Genomic DNA, 18,067 nt, shown 5'->3' with positions numbered 1-18,067 from the left:
ACCACATACAGCCGCTCGAACTTATTCCTCAACCTAGCAACTCCACGTCAGATGCCAACATTTCTTTTTAGAAAAATATGTGAACATACAAGCATCAATTACTGTGCAAGACAAAGCCTTCAGCACTCTGGTATTCTTAAGAACTTCCTGACAATACATGCGCGATCTGCAGACAGGAAAGAAAATAGAGTGGACACAGAACAACTATAGACACTGAAGTTTCTTTGCATAACACGCAGATAGCTCATCACATCAGCCCTAGCAAAGTATTCTACCAACACAATTAATGAAGCCCCCAACAATTAAGCACTGCAGGCCCACCTATTCCTCACTCCACAGAAAATTGCAATGTCATTAACTTCTTCAGTGAAAAAATACAGAAGATCCAACAGCACATCGACAACACCAAGCCTGCTTCATCCCTTACATCCACCCCTTCCTGTAGAATACTTCAATGGTCACCCTCCAAAGCCCTATCTCTCCCAGATCTCTCTGACAAACACAACTCCCTCAAAGGCACTTCTTAAGAAGATGATGTTTTAACCTTGTTGTTGGACTTGGCCCTTTTTGCAGGGTCATCCCTGAACTTTTTGCCTTCCCCCCTGTATTTTGTCTGACCTGTTTTTGTTGGTTTTATGACTCTGGGCACTTTACCACTGCTGATCAGTGCTAAAGTGCATATGCTCTCCCTATTGTAAATTGATGAATGGACTAGTAACTCCATGATTGGCTGGTTTGGTTAACTTGTCGGACCGTAGTACAGTGCTTTTTTTTTCACGATCTGTGAAAGAACAAAATGGGTCACCAGCAGCTCTACTGGAGCCACCCGAGGAGGTTCGGACAGGGTTCCCGATCTTGTCGCGTGTGCTCGAACAAGCACAAACTGATTTTCAAGTATGGGTTGAACATGTGTCACCAGTGTTTCAGGCAGTATGCCAAAGTTATTGGCTTTGTAAAGTTGGACTAAACTAATAAAAAAATGGCTGCTGCGTAGATGTCGAAGCAAAGCGTGTCAAAGACTAAGAAAGGAAAGCTATGGCGATGCACAAAATGGACTATGCTTACAACATGTTTGCTTAGCATTTGCCATATCCTATATAAATGGCAGTCAAGATAAGGCTGGAATGTTGAAGAGGCTTTTTGCTCTGTGAACAGCTTGGAAATAAATGGTTGTAGTGCCCAGAGCTGGTAGATCAAATGCTGCTGGTGGGCTTGAAGCACAGGTTGTGCCACCCACAGAAGCAGCCTGTAAACATGTGTGTCTCAGGTCTGCCATTGCAGAGCCTGTGTGCAGAATGAAGATACTGTTCCCCGTCTTTATAGAGTGGATGAAATCTTCATGAACAATGATGTGATGGGCAGGCATCTAGTAAACAAATGTACTGCAAACATGAGTCAGGCAAGACGACAACACGCTGCTGTCGCCGGCACAGGGTGGTTCACGGTGTGAGAGTGTGCACCCTTACTGCTGATGATGCGCTTCTAAGGATGCGACCAGCATGCCTTGTTCTTGACTACCACTGTTCTCACTTCGACTACAGTGACCTGTTTAAAACTCTGACAAAGATAACAAACGCAACAATTCAAGACCATACATCCGATCCACTGCGGCTAGCAACCTGATTTTAGAATTACACTCCCCTCAGGGGGCCGGTAGCAACCAATACCCAGGATCAAGATCTGTCAACTGTGGGAGCTGAGCCCCAATAACCATCTGAACCCCAATATTCTGATTACCCCAAATCTTACCAAATTATTCTGGCTCTAGATTCTCCAACAAATCTAGCACTTAGAGACTACACTCCTCATGAATAATCATGCATTTAGCAGAGTAAAATGGAATAAATGTGGAAACATTAATAACTGAGGGGCATATTACCAAGAATAAGCGATAATTATCGCTAAGCTTGGTTAGAGGCAATAATTTTATCGCGGTGCTTCGCCTATTTTTTATCGCTTAGGAGCCTTGATATTATCAAGGTTTATCTCCTAAGCGATAAAAATCGGCCGAAATGCATGAATATCGCTGTAAAGTCAGCGATAATCATGCATTACCGAGCTAATGCTCTTAGCCATGTTATCCACCTACCATTGGATAACATGGCTAAGAACTGCTCTGGGCAGGCGTTAGCTTTTGGAGATAATCACGCTTAGCGCGATTATTTCCAAAGGTAGGTAATAGGAGGTAGCGATTTTAGCTACTGTTTCTAGTCGCTAACATCTTGGCATGCCCACTTTGCATGTCATTAGCGATAAATATCGCTGACATGCAAATGGGCCCCAAGATGATCGCTATCTCCTACTAACTGGTGTTAGCGACAGCTAGGTAATAGGGCGATAAAATTATCGCCGCTTTAGCGGGAACAATTACCGCTAAAGCGGCGATAAGGCCCTTGGTAATATGCCCCTGAGTTCCATACCAAAAATAAGGCAAAAATAGATTTATTACATTAGGTTTAGTACATAGAGTACAGAGAAAAATGCACGAAAATGCTATAAAGGCTTCATTACAGAAACACGGAATCATAAAAACTTAGCACTAATTAGTCAAATCTAGGCAGACCCAGAAAGCAGAACTCACAAAGAGTACCAACAGAATCACCATAAAGAAAAATCTAAGAGAAATGGACAAAGTCAAAAGAAACCCAGCAGCAACAGTCAGAATAGGCTTCATATAACAAATATGAAATCGAGCAAGTGAGGCCAAAGAGAAGCAGAAAGAACCCTCTAATACTGAGGCCCAAGTACTTTTATTCAGAAATCACATTTCTATTATTAGATTTTGCAAATTGAGCATGGTATAATGGTTAGGGTCACATTGGCAAATCATAAATGACAATGGTGATGTTTTAAAACTTCATAATTATTCAACACTAACCCATTTCTAAAGGTAAGAGAAATCTTCCACCTACTCTCTCAGCAACTGGACTCCAGACATGATCGGCAAAAATGAAACATTTCTCAAGGACGGCTCATAGAATTAACACCAACACGTCTTCCGCGGAACTTCCAATGGAAGACCTTGAATAAGATACTTTGGATACACGGTGGAAGCTTCATTCACAATACACACTTCCTAATCCAATAGTCCATTTAGTACCTTTGACGTCATCCACTCGATGCTCCACGGAAACGTGTGGGGAGATGGCTTACGGTGGGACACTGACGGGAGGGGGGAATTAGAAGGAGCAAGATGAGCAGACACCAAAACTGCACCCATGCTGAAGCAAATTGCGTCTCATATGAAAATGTGGCATAACTACTTCACAGTGTTAATTGCATTTCTAAATGACTCAGTAAACGCGTTTTAAGGCCAACATCACTAATTCCTCACTTAGAACTCTGTGCACCATTAAAACTTCAAAATTTCAGAATTTTTTTTTCCCTCGACCTTACACATTTACACGTTATACAAAAAGGCTACTACACCACCATCAATCCTGAGTAAATTATCACCTGCTTAAATTTAACAAAGGTCTCTAATAATAACAGGGGTACCCAATCAACCGAAAGGCATCTGGGTGAATATAAACTAGCAAAATACAAGTGATGCCAAAGGTATTCAAATTTAAACGCAATTATTTAGGGAAACAGATACCATCAATTATCTATCTCCAACATACATATTTATACTGACTCAATCAACTGTCCCATTTCTATGTTCATCTTATGGCTAATTTTCTAAACAAAAAACAAAAAACGAACCACATAATGATATGTAGTCTTCATATAATAATCTTTAAAGAATCGTTTTCAGATCTTCAGTATTTTGGTCATACACATCAAAAAATCACACAATATATATTCTTGTGTCGAATAATTTTCAACAGGACATACAAGCAAAATAACAAATAAAGTTAAACAATCGTTGACCCTTGATCCGTGGGTTATGTCTGAAGCCCAAACATTTGCAACATAAGGAAATTTGGTAATGTCTCTTGTAACCTTAATTCCTTTTTCGAACACCAAAAATATATATATAGAGGAGTCAGTGAAGCACAACTAAATGTTTTGTGGCTCCTCAAGTCAATCCAACTCCTAGGGAATGTATCGCATATTGCTTCTAAATCAAACAAAGGGTGTCGAAATCAATGGTAAACTGTCGACGCGTTTCGGCCTGTCAAGCAGTTTCAGGCCTCATCAGGACAATGGGCAAACAAAACACGCAGTACTTTACCGCATTCAAAACTGGTGAAAATCCCAGCAAGATCGTTTATACAATTATATGTCATACCAAGAGTATCATATGGCCATTATCCATTTCAGCGGTATAACCTTACATCCAAAATGCGCGACTTCTTCAAGTTGTAGGGTCCGCACGGAAACTTTATCCAAGAAAAAGTCTGCAACGGGAAGCGTTTCTAAATCACGCCAAATGGTATCTATCCACTTGTTCCTCACAGTCTCACCGGAAAGAACATCCTGTAACAACATTTAACAAAGGGACATTTTTTCCTTGAAAAGTACCAGGTCTGGTGACGACTAAAGGGATGAACACATGTCAGCTGCCCTTTTCATCATGAACAAAGTATCCATATCGATACAGGAAATACCTCTGTAATAAATCTCTGGATTGTAATCATGCAGTATCTGTCAATATTTTAAGATTTAATTCGAATATTCTGCACATTCCTATATTGACTACTCTATAACTTTCAAAATGTTGCACATGACGTGGCCAGTGGAGATTGGTATGACCCACGATGAGGCGGAGAGAAGTGTCGAACTCGAAGAAAGTCAGCAGGTTGATTCCGTGATTCCTTGAGGGTGCCACAGCAGGCAAAATTAGAGGTGCATTAGAACCTGCATGGAGAACATGCCCCAGGCCCCGGTTCGGCACTCAGAAGCAGCGTTGTAATTGGTCAGGGTAGCCTGGTGCTTACCAATTACAAAACTAGATTGCAGCGTTGTGATTGGTCAGGGGAGGCTGGCTGTTTCCTGTAGTCCAAGATGGAGGGGAGCGGAGATGTAGGACCCGGCATCAAAGTAAGTGTATTTTATTTAACAATGGGCCCTGCGTGACCCACCCCCCTGCTACCTCTCCCTCTCGCCCGCCTCACCACCCATGTGCCGAGCCAGCTGCCACTGACCAGTAGCACCATTTCTAATTTTGTGAGTTTAAAATTGTAGAGCGTGGTTCGCCACAATTGGCAGCCACACTGCTGGGGCACAGGTGATCTTGTTGACAAAGTGTAGTAGCGACACAGAGCAGCAAGTGCCAGTAAAGAATATATAACAAGATTCAACTGACAAGACCCAAACATAAACAAGAAGGGAATGTCCACCGGGTCACAGAGACACGCAAGATACAAGAGAAATCACAGAGAGAACATTGAAGTAATGAGAGAATACAATGAACACCAGACACCAAGCAAAGAATGTGGACTAATACAATAAAATTCCCAGCAACATAATATAAAATAAGTTTAACTTCTCATCAAATAAACGATTTGTATAACATTTCATGTATTTTGTCATTTTAAATTACAGCCTCAAACTCAGACCGTCACCTCCACTTTTAGTTTTAATCAATTTTGGCTAAATGCATGTAGTAAATACAGATGGTATCCTGTTGCCGATGTCTGTGTGGGGTGGTCATGTGTGATAAACAAGGGTTACTGCCTAAGACTATGACATAAGTGTTGTTGGTCTCTGTGAGTGGCAGTCTATGGTTTGTGAACCTGTCTGGTATGAATGGACAATGGTCTACAACTAGGGTCCATGCTTCCTCAATTATTGTGGTAACACAGATGACAGCCTATGACCAATGTCTGTATGGAGTGGTCCTGTGTGATAAACAATGTGTAGAGTTGGCACTTCTGCATGTCATCATTAGAATGTTAGCTATGTTGCTAGGATGGATTATTAGCTTTGATTATAGGAGTTGGTTTGTGAGCTGTGAAGCTGTGCTGGAGGTACCTACCTTTACTCTCCAATAAAGCAATTTATCTTTCATCAAATTGACTGGAAATTTGATCTTTTCACAACGGTTGTTGTCTAAGACTATGACATAAGTGTTGTTGGTTTCTGTGAGTGGCAGTCTCTGTTTTGTGAACCTAACTGGTATGAATGGACCATGGTCTACAACTACTGTTCATGCTTGCTCAATTATTGTGGTAACACAGATGTCAGCCTGTGGCTAAAGTCTATTTGTAGTTACATCCAGTGGATTGAACAATAGAGATATATTCTGGCACATCGGGCAGGGGAGGCTTTGACCTGCACTCAATGGTCGATATTGTGCCGAGAGGTGGAGGCGGGAGAGACATAGCATTGCCTTCTTGGAATTCTTCCCAGTGGTGTTGGTCATGTGATGTGGGGTGAAGAGTTAAAATGCAAAAAGTGTCTTAAGTGGTATACTGTGAAGCAGTGGTGCATGTGATGAACAAAATGTCAACCAAAGATGGTTAAGAAAAAAGGGGTAACCCTGTGTCCCTCAGAACCTGGGTAAGTAATGTTTAAACAAAAATTGGTTCTGTCGGGTAGAACAAGAATATAATTGGGGAAACTATTAATGCAATCAAAGGAACATGAGATGGCTCTCTAACACACATAGAATTACTTCTTCACACTTAATTAATAAGACATAGAATTGAAGGATTTCACGCAATGTAGTTTATATCATAATTACTTCATTAAATGATATATACATTCCATCAGTAGACTGTCAAAACAAAAACCACAGGAAGCATCAATATAAGGTGTAAATGGGTGACATAAGTGCATGGTGCTTAAATGGTGAACGTTATATACAGTGAAAACAGTTCTCTATATACAAAAAAAGGCTGGGCACATGCTGTGACTGCTGAGAGAAGTGGTGTCTGAAGTGGTACTCGTGGGTCGAGGCAAGGCATCTACCACGACTGGACAGTGAGGTGTCTGACAAACTACCTCCTTCACAGTTTTATTTATCTAACATATTTTATATGGCGCTAGCTGGACCCAGGGGTATCAGAGCGCTTTGCAGGGGTACATTCTGTAATATGTCAAAAGAAAAAAGCAATGAGGTAGTATTCAACAACCAATACAAACGGTAGACGCTTATTAAATATACTGCACAGTCTAAACAAAAACAAAGGAGGGAGTAGGGTGTGGGAGTGGGGGAGGAAGGGAGGGGCATAATTAAGGCAAACATTAATACAGCTATGCGTAGATAGGATTAATTGGATGTGAACAGGATAACAATGAGGTAGAATAAAATAAATAAAAACCCGAACAGGAAGGTCAAAAACAGCTCTGGAATTCACATTGTAATATTACAAAAGGCCTGCTGGGCCTGAGATAATAAGCCTATCTTGGTGGTAAAGCATGGGGAGGAGGGGGAAGGGTAGGTGTAAGGTGGTAGGTTGTGTTGAGGAGGGGGGGAGAGTATTCAATCATATCTGGTGGAGGGGAAGTCCTATAGGGAGGACTAGAGGGAGGTGTTGTAGGGAGAGGGAGTAGGAGAGGAAGGGGGCCAATAGGAGGCTAGAGGTTTTTTTTTAGCTCATGCACTCCGTAGGTTTCTAAGTGCTGGTTAATACCAGATAAAACATAATATTAGGAAAGCTGATGTGAGTAGAAAAGCTTGTTTTAAAAAAACAGGTTTTAAAGTTTCTTTTCAACAACTGTAGGTCTGGTTCATCGCGGATGTGATCTGGGAGGGAATGTCTTCCTGCTGCGGTCTTACCACGCAGCTGCTGCCTCCTACTCTGCTCTTTCTGTATCTAGGCACGAATAAGAGATTAGAATGAGCTGATATTCAATTTTGTGTATATCTTGTTAACCAGGGAGTGAGAGACAGAGATTGCAATGCTCATAAATGCAAGGCAGCAAGTTTTTAAATGAATGCGCTGAGTCGTCGAGAGCCACTGTAACTTTTGTAGTTATGAGGAGGCATGAGTATGTCTTAAGAGTTAAAAAATCAACCTTGCGGCTTCTTTCTGTATGCTCCAAGCCTGGGGAGATCATTCTTCGGAAGCCCCTGTAGAGAGCATTAGCATCATCTAGTCTTGAAATGATAGCTGCAGTTATGATGAGTTTACATGCTTCTAATGGGAGAATAGGAAGCAGTCCCCAAAGTATTTTCATAGGAAACATACATTTAGATACTGCCGTACCTATTTGTGGTTACGGGGTAAGGTTGGAGTCCACCAGAAATCCTAGGCTTTCTACCATTATTATTGGTAGAGGTTCTAGTCCCAGTTCTGAGGGCCCGGGTTCCAGAAAGACATGTTGTTAAGAATGACAATCTCAGTTGTATCTGTGTTGAGACCCTAAAGCCAATAGTGTCTTGAAGTTCCGGTTGGGATGCAGACACTCCATCTAGACAAAGTAAGAGCGGTGAATTGTCTGCACAGATAAATAACCTTCATTTCCTGTATTCGTGGTGTGGCATATATGTTGAACAAGTGGGGTGATAGGAGTGGTCCTTAGGAAAGCATACATTCCAAGCCAACAGTCTTCCTCAAGTAACTAGCTAGTTGGACCGCATGAACTCCTCCAGATAGAAAGGAACCAATAGGCCGCAGCAACATGACAAAACGTAGGGGGCCTCTTAAAACAAACCTTGACGTGGATTGCTGCAGTACCAACGAATGTACCAGGCAGGCCGAGAGTAATAACAAAACAATTATAAACAGCACAGAATTTCATCCCTGTGTTTTTACTCTCCAGCCCACCCAGTTGGAAGGTCCACCTTCTCCTGATGTGGCACAGGAGCCCGTGGAACCCACTACGGGAGATTCCAACGGGGGCCGGAGTGGTACCGCTAATTATGCTAATCAGGGCCCTCTAACAATATTGTCATGGAATCTGGCAGGCCTTTGCAATAAGATCGATTGCCCAGAGTGGGGAGCATTTATAGATGGGAATGATGTGTGTCTTTTCCAAGAAACATGGGCCAGAGAGGATAAGACACGCACTGGCTATGCCTCCTTCTCCATACCAGCGAGATGGGGGGTAAGGGGGGCCTTACAGTTTGGGTGGGTTCCCACCTAGGCTGCACGGCCAAGACCCTGAACACACTATCTGATGACGTGCAGTGCGTATTTTTGGAATGGTCCAATGGCTCCAAGTTTGCACTGGTCAACGTATATTCTAGACCAGTGGGTGTCACCGCGGAGTCTAAAACAGTTGAGGAATTGTCCTCATTTATAAGTTCCATCCCCAGTGGTGCCCAGCTTGTGATTGAGGGTGACCTCAATTGCCACTTCGAGCCACTGGCAGGCCTGGCAGAAGAAGGCCTTCTGGAGGAGGACGCACGCTGGGCAATACCGCCACTGGAGGCTCCATTTCCTAGGCCATGGACACCACTGGCGGTCCAAATTACGTCACTAACACTTAAGCACTTCATTAGGGTGTGCAATGGGCGTGTCAAATCAGATCTCCCCCCAAAATGTACTTTTAACAAACTGGGCTATGAGTCTCGTCTGGGTTACATATTTGTGGAAACTCGATCTTGGGCCACAATAAGGGATTTCTTTGTAATTCCATGAAACGATAGCGACCACAATACCCTGAGTTTAAAAATTACCATGCTTGGTGTTGCAAGGGAGACTCTGTATGTCAGTGGCGCCCCGGACCCGAGAATGCTCCTAACTAATGGTAGGAGAAGAATAAAGTGGGCGAAAATAGTGGAAAGGCCAGAGCGAGTTTCGGAGCTCTATGCTCTAATTCTTCCTATTCTAGAGGAGAACAGTGCTGCAATTAATGATGAACACACTTCTGATATTTTCTGTAAGTTAGGTACCCTATACGAACAGTTAATAAACAAATTGTCAGATGTGTTCTACCCTTGTATTGTCAAGCGGCCAGTAAAGAGCACCAGGGTTACATGGTACAATTCCGCCTGTAGAAGAGCAAATGCCGAACTTGTTTCTGCCATAAAACACAAGGCTGCTAAGTTAGTAGTACAGACCCTGAGAGCTAACTATAAGCGCGTAATGAAGTGCGCAAGAGAGGAATGGGACCATGACAACTGGACTGGTTTATCTAATGCGCTCGCAGCCAGAGACCTACGCAAATTCTGGTCCATTGTAAATACAGGCTCGGCAGAGCCAGCTGTAGCTGTGGAGGCAAACATAGCTGAAAGTGTTTGGGAAGAACACTTCCGAACCCTCTACGCAGTAGGACCCACTAACCTGGAGGGAGATTTAGGGGCGGTGCTGCCAGATCAAATACGGCATTCAGACGTTATTGACTTCACGGTGAAGGAGGTCAGTGATGTAATCACCAAACTGGCAGCGGGGAAAGCCCCGGGGCTGGATAAGCTCCCGGGTGACCTCTTCAAACATCAACCCGCAGTATGGGCCCCATACCTCTTAGTTATTTACAACGCAGTCCTGAGAGGGATGCCAATACCTGGTACTTGGCTGGGCGCAGAGATTGTGCTTATCTTCAAGAAGGGTTCACCTCTGCTCCCAGCCAACTACAGGCCGATCAGTTTGATCGATGTCCCGCAAAAGATCTTTGGCAGGTTAATATTGGACCGCCTCCAGGACTGGATGGAGGAAAAATCCATACTAAGCCCCTACCAGGCAGGGTTCAGAAATAATATATCTTTGTTTTTTTTTTTTTTTTTGGGGTTATAAACTTTTATTCGGTGTCAGCACATACACACAGCTCTACGCCTACAACCCTGGGGCCGGCAGCAATGTAAAAGAACAACAATACCATCATAGCAGGATCATTCGATAAATCAGACCAGCCGCCTCCCAGTGGTCAGTAGCCTCTCTGCCGCCGTCTTGCAGCGTAACTAACGTGACAATGGTATCTAGAACTCCCTGTCCCGGTCTCACCCACCCACGTTGGCGCACACTCAATGTCAGTATGGAATTAGACGTAGCGGTGTGGTATGCCTGTCCGATCCTCTAACCCAATACTAAACCGCCTCTTATAACTTCCCCCCCCAACTCCACCCCCCCACTAACTGCCCCTGTGTGTGCCTCTGCCACCCTCCCTTAACCATAGCGCCTCCATGCCTTGTCCACCCTGTCTCCAAACCCCTCTCCATCCGTCCCACTCCGCTGTGACCCCCTCCCCCCAGAGCGACCCTCACTATGTGTGACCTGCAGCCAATCGTTCTCGGAGGAGACACCTCCACCAAACACTCAAGGCCCCTGTAGATTCGCCCATCAGAGCACTCGGACCCTCACGTCCCGCTCTTTCTCTTCACCATGGATCGGAAAACCCAGTGCACCCCTCCTCGCTCTGTCTCACCTCATTCTCCTCCTGCACTGAATCCGCGTCCTCCTTACTGGCCGCGTACGTGAAATACAAGTCCCAGAAATTTTTGGGTCTGCTGACCGGTGGAAGAAGCTCGCTATAGAGCTGTGACTGGGTGCACCCATATAGCATGTCTCTGGACCAGCCACCTATGGTCGGGAGAGGTCCCCGCATCCAACACCGCGCCACCGCACGTCGGGCCAAGATTAGTCCCAAGTCTGCCATGCGGCGTATCGCCGGGTGGAGGATTCTGGAATAGCCTAGTAACGCCAACGCCGGATCAATAGGCAACTCAGTCTCCAATATGTGACCTAGCTCTGCAAAGACGTCAGCCCAGAATTTGTTAATGCCCGGGCAGGACCACGCCAGATGCAGGAAGTCCGCCACCTGGGCATGGCAGCGATCGCACTCCGCCGTGTCCCGGAGGCCGTATCTATGTAATCGCTCAGGAGTATAATATACTCTTTGTAAGAATTTTAAATGTATAAGCCTATGTCGAGCATTGAGGGACACCCTCCTAGTGTTGCGGCAGCAGTACTCCCACATGGAATCGCTGATGGTCGCCTGCAGATCTCGCTGCCATGCCGCCCGGGCCTTGGAGAAAGGCTGTTTCCCGCCAGCTTGGCCCATCCTATACATCCGGGAGATAAGATGACTTGGGGACAAGTGTTTAATAATATACGTTAATTCCGGTGTCTCGGGGGGCTCTAGCATTGTCGGACCCAGCATGGTCCGCAACGCCGTCCGTACCCTGTGGAAGTGGAAACACTGCATTAACGTGGCCGGAGGTCGGGAATGGACCAGTTGTGGCCAGGTGATTGTCGTCCCGTCCTTGAATAGGTCTCCCAGCTTAAGTATGCCCAATTGCCGGAGCGCGCACGTGACCCCCTTCTCTCGTAACGGAGAGAGCCAGACTGCCCAGTCTATAGGGATGAGCGGGGAATACAGTATGTCGAGCCCATGCCCTCGGGCCAGTGAGTGCCATGCGTGGTTCGTCGCAGTGATGGAGTCCAGCGCACCTACACGACGAGGAGCTGGTTCAAACACCGTGGCCGGCGGAGGGAGAGGGGCAGTGAAGAGGGTTTCAAGTACCACATGTGGGATTTTGCGATCCCCGTGTGTCCAAGTATGTAAATGAGTGGCTTGCGCAACCCTATAGTATCTTTCCAGGTCAGGGGCCCCTAAACCCCCTTGATCGTACGGGAGCGTTAAAACTTGCCACTTTACTCTCGGTTGCTTGCCTCCCCACGCCAACCGTGTGAGGGCCTGCGTCAGTGTCTTGAAAAAAACCTTCGGTAATGTCACCGGGATGTTATTGAACAGAAACAGGAACCGAGGGAGGACAATCATTTTCATCAGGGCAATGCGTCCCGACAGAGATAACGGTAATCTGCACCACCTATCCACATCGTCCGACAATTTAGAAAAGGCCACTCCATAATTTTCCCTCACCAGAATATCAGGATCCGGGTGCAGTTGTATACCCAGGTAACGGACCGGGTCGTCCGACCACTGCAGTGGATAATCCATCCCAAACTTGCCCGTCATTGGGGTCAGTGGAAATGCCACAGATTTATTCCAATTTACTTTCAGTCCAGATAACGCTCCGAACTGCACTACTTTACGTAGCACAGAGGATAGGTTGTGCTCCGGATCTCTTACATATAAGAGGGTGTCGTCCGCGTACGTGGATATGCAGATCTTGTAGGTTGGGAAGCTGATGCCCTCGTGGCTATGGTATTCTCGCAGAGCGCACGCCAGGGGTTCCGCGACAAGCGCATATAGCAGCGGAGAGAGAGGACAACCTTGTCTGGTGCCCCTGTGTATCGCAAACGCCTCCGTGACTCTGTTACCCAGTCGGATTCTAGCTGAGGGTTCAAAGTACAGTGCTCCCACCATTTGCAAGAAAGGTTCGCCCAATCCTAGCTTCCGTAGCACTCTCGACATAAATGGCCATTCGACAGAGTCGAACGCCTTTTCCATATCTAGGAAAACCGCCAGCGCCTTACACTCCGGCTTCACGTGCTGCATTGTTCCCAATACTGTACGTATGTTATATGTGAGATTCCTAGTTGGGATGAAGCCGGCTTGTTCCGGAGCTACCAGTTCCGGGGCCAAGAGAGCGAGACGCGTCGCCAGAACCTTGGCGTACAGTTTAGCATCGACATTTATCAAAGAGAGTGGCCTATATGAACTCCGTTCATTTGCGGGTTTCCCCGGTTTAAGTAGGGTAATAATGAGTGCTTCCCGCATGGAGGGAGGCATGCTACCCTCCAGACAAATGTCGTCAAACAGCGTCGACAGGTAGGGCAGCAGTTGGTCTTTAAAGGCCTTGTAAAAGCCCACCGTCAGCCCGTCGGCCCCAGGGGCACTACCTGATCTCATGCTGTCTAGAGCATCCACAATTTCCTCCCTCTGAATCGGCATCATTAGGAACTCTCGCTGTGCGTTCGACAACTGTGGCATTTTGATAAATCCTAAATAATCGTCTATCGCCCCCTCCATACCAGTAGATTTGGAGTCATAAAGAGTGGAGTAGTATTGTCGGAACTCGTCAAGAATTTGCTCCTCGTCGGTGAGGACCTCTCCCTCGCTCGATATCAATTCGCCGACCACAAGCTGGCGCCTTTCGGTGCGTGCAATGTTAGCCAGCAGGGAGCCGGGTCTCTCGCCTTCTCCATAAGAGCGTGCAGTAGCGTACTTGCCCATATGTTGGACCTCCCTGTCAGCTTCTGAATTATATTCCGACACCAGCTGTTTAATCCGATCTAGCGTATCCCCATTAGGGTCCGCCTGCTGGTCCTGTTCAAGTTCTGCCAACTGCGTTTCTAGGAGTTCGAGCCTCTGTCTAATGGATTTAAGGACGCTGGAGTGTTTGGCCATCGCCACTCCGCGTACATACACCTTAAATGTTTCCCATATCGTTTGAAAATCGTCCACGGAGCCTACATTAACATCAAAGAAGGACTGGATCTCGTCCGCAAGTTCCCCCCTAAACACCTCATCCAGTAAGGAATACGGGGGGAAGCGCCACGTGTAGGGGGGAAGTCTAGGCGTCGGGAGTTCGAAAATCAGGAGAAGAGGAGAATGATCTGACAGCGTGCGTGGCAGAATCTGACAATCCCTCACCCTGTTAGCTAAGAATTGTGTCATAAGCCAGTAATCTATTCTCGTGTGAATCTCATGGTAGGCGGAGTAGTGCGTGTAACCCCCTCTAGTGTGGTGTCTGCTGCGCCAAACATCCAGTAGCGCAAGGCGAACCATTTCGGTTTGTAGCACCGAGGCAGCTGCTGATGGGCTCCTAGGAGGACCTGCTGATCTATCTAGCTTCGGGTCAAGAACCAGGTTGAAATCCCCACCCCAGAGCATCCCTGAACATTCATACAGCCTGCATTTCTGGGCCAGGGTGGAGTAAAACTCCGGGGAGTCAAAATTAGGACCATATACATTCACCACCATGCAGTCAAGCCCCCTACCCTTGCACCTGCAGAGAACATATCTACCCCCAGTGTCACCCTCCAAAAGTGTCAATGTGAGTTTGGAACTGGGGTTAACCCAAGTAAGAGTCCCTCGTGAGTGTGTCGTGAAGCCCGAGGCCACGCTACAGCCCGCCAGCCCCCTGTGAGTGAGCATTTTGCTGGTCAGAGGCAAGTGAGTTTCCTGTAAGAGGGCGAGATCAATGTGGTGCCTGCGCAGATAACTGAGCACTTTACGGAGCTTTCTGAAGTCATTTAAGCCCCTCACATTCCAAGTGAGAATTCTTAAGCTAGCATGTTCCGAACCCCTCAGTGATGTGAGGTTATCAGCACCCATTCTATCCACCATGGGAGATTGCGATGAAATTGGGTGAAAGTGTCATGTAAATCGCAGCGGCGCACTCCAGAAGGCTATTCGGAAGAGAAGCAGGAGCCGCACACACAGTGGGAATTCTCCACAAAGTTCGGCAGAACACAGAGTCAATCATCCACAAAAACAGCATGAATTCAAAAACAAACCCCAACATTCCACCCCCCTCCCACAGCTGACCCACCCCAACTCGGCCATGCAGGTCCCCATCCCGCCCGCCCCTCCCCAAACACCAGTTCAAGTGCCCCATCAGCCAACCGCTCGTGGGCAAAGGTAGCCAGCCAACTCAGTCTCAGCTAACAAGTCACAACTCTGTTGCCCAGCGCCCCATCCCTCCGTCGTGCACCACCAGCAACACTTCATCACATCAACCTGAGCATCAACATCTTCATTGTACCCCAACTGTGTAGGGCTACCTCCCCCTCCCCACCCCAAGTTTAGCCAACATAGCCCAACCACCACTCATTGTCCCGTGGAGCGAAACAGTTACTATGGGAGCATACCAATACAATAAATGAACAACCACAGTGCTAATGTCCCATCCCCGCTTATCTGTGACATCATGTCCAAGTAGGGCTGCTCCAGTTCCACGACCCTCGAGGTTCTCGCCGCAGGATGATGCGTCGGCAGTCACTATGCCACAAGGTGGACATCTCCAAGTCACTCCTGGTCATCCATATTCCGTTGCTCGGCATCTTCCCGGCTTTCTGACTGATCTTCCGGCTTGTCTCGGGCCCACTTCTTCAAGGCTTTTTGCAGTTCCGCAGGGTCCGTGCAGATATGAGAGTGGCCCTGCCTGTTGACCCGCAGCTTGGCCGGGTACAGCATGGCGTAATCGAGCCCCATGTCTCTGAGTCGTTTCTTGTGTGGCGCAAAATGTTTGCGCGCCTCCTGCACCCGAGCCGTGAAATCTGGGAAAATGGAGATCACTGACCCCTCGAAGTGCAGATCGCCCTTGGACCGTGCCAGCCGGAGTGCCGTGTCCCTGTCTCTGTAATTCAACAACTTCGCTATTATCGGCCTCGGGGGGAGGCCCGGATTAGGCTTCGGACCCAACGATCGGTGTGCTCGTTCAACCACAAACATCGCTGAGAACACTCCTTCACCCAGCAGCTTGGTGGGCAAGTTTTCCACGAATAACTCCATTCTACCGGTCTGAGTGGTCTCCGGCAGGCCAAGGATGCGAAGGTTACAGCGACGGGACCTTGCTTCTAAATCCTCCGTTTTGTCCTGCAGAGACCTGATCAATGTCTCCGCCCTGCGTCGCGCCGTGTCCAAGTCCGAGTGAGCCTCCTCCACCTCAGTTATGCGCCTTTCCGCCATGTCGTGTCTCTCCGAGTGCTTATCTAGTCGTTCCGCCATGCGGTCCATTCTGTAGGACATGGCGTCCATTTTCGTACCCAGCGCCGTGAAGTTCGCCTGGATGTTTAGTTCCATGGTTCTAAGCATTGATTTTATATCTGCGCTGTCCTCCGGCTGTTCACCCGCTGTCTGCGCCTCGTCTTTGCGAACCTGGGGGCTCAGCACCGGCACTCGTCGCTGTGCAAAAGGGAGCTTGCTTTGGGTTCTGTCTCCCTTCCCCATGCTTCACTGCGTTCTGCGGCGTCGGCGCACCCGCGCGGAGGGAGACCAGACCCCGAAAGTCGCTGCCAGTGCGACCCTCGCACTTAGGAGAATGTCCGCCCCTATGTAGGGGTCTCAGCCGAGCCGGTAGAGCCGCCTGAGCCGTGAGTTCTGCAGGCCCCTTGGCAAGGCCTCGGCCACGTGTGTAAGGCCCTCAGTCGCAGATCCCAGTGAGGCGAGCGAGGGGCGGGAGAGCAGAGGAGCTGCGCTGTCCCACCTGTACTTTGCACCGGCCTCCAGAGAAGGACAAGTCCCTGGCCGGGGGTTCAAATAACGCCACGCATCCAAAGTAGGGAGGGGGGGCCGAAAGGGCTATCGCGCCTCTCGTGTACTGTGTAAGGCGCGCACTCCGGAGTAGCCGCTCCTTGTACCCTCGGCTCCCAGGTCTGTTATAAGCCCCACGCACTCCCCACACTCTCCGCGCCGCCTCACCGTCCAGTCAAATCCTCAGCACAGGCAGCCGGAGCCACCGACGTGTCCCCTCCGGCCCGATGCTGGCCTCAGCAGGAGGTCCGATCTCCCCCGCGCCCGCTCCCGGGCGCCGCCGCACGTCGCTGCACGCAACCCGGACTCGCAGCCACCTGAGTCCGCGGATCACGGGCCCTCGCACCGCCGAAGTCCACAGACTCTGTATCGTCGTCAGGGCAGGAAGGATCGCTCCCAGGACGGGTCCGCCTGTCCACCTCGCAGTCCGCAACTCACTGAGGTGCCGGGGGAGTATCAAGGGTTAGGTTAATGCAGGATTATTTAGGATATTGAATTGGTGCCGAAGGAGCCCCGGGACTATGCGGCCATTTTCCGCGGCTGCTAGCTCCGCCCCCCCAGAAATAATATATCTACAATGGACCAGATTCCCCCGGCTGAACATGCTGTTCTGGAAGTCTGTTAAGATCGAAGGGGGAAGCCTCTACACGGTTTTCGTGGATTTGCGAGCAGCTTTCGACCTGGTCCCAAGATGCAAGTTATGGGCTGTACTTGCCGAATTGGGCATTCCCCATCAAATTTTGCATATTTTAATACGGCTCCATCATGACAACTTTGCACGGGTCAGGTGTGGAAGAAATGGTCTCCCATCAGCAAAATTCCCCGTTGGCAGGGGGTGAGACAGGGTTGCGTCTTAGCGCCTACCCTGTTTTGCCTTTATGTCAACGGGGTAATTTCTCACTTAAATGGGATACAATATACTGACGCCCCCAAACTAGCTGGCAGCAGGGTGCCTGCGATAATGTTCGCAGATGACACCCTGCTGCTTTCAAAATCTCCAATGGGGATACAGAAGGTTTTGGATGGCTTTGTGGGATTTTGTGAGGAAAGGGGTTTGGAAATCAACGCTTTGAAAACCAAATTCATGATTTTCAACCCCCCCCCCCGTACCCACGAGACCTAACCCAGT

At 47.8% G+C, this 18,067-nt stretch overlaps 1 pseudogene; it reads left to right on the top strand.

Annotated features, from left to right (window-relative positions):
- The first annotated feature begins 796 nt into the window (after nucleotides 1–796).
- LOC144767666 (small ribosomal subunit protein uS14 pseudogene) lies at nucleotides 797–967 on the top strand (annotated as a pseudogene).
- Nucleotides 968–18,067: the final 17,100 nt, after the last annotated feature.

This window comes from Lissotriton helveticus, chromosome 7 (genome assembly GCF_964261635.1).
Source record: "Lissotriton helveticus chromosome 7, aLisHel1.1, whole genome shotgun sequence".
NCBI classification, from domain to species: Eukaryota; Metazoa; Chordata; class Amphibia; order Caudata; family Salamandridae; genus Lissotriton; species Lissotriton helveticus.
The sequence above is the reverse complement of the archived record's forward strand: the minus strand, read 5'-3'. Positions and strand labels throughout refer to the sequence as shown.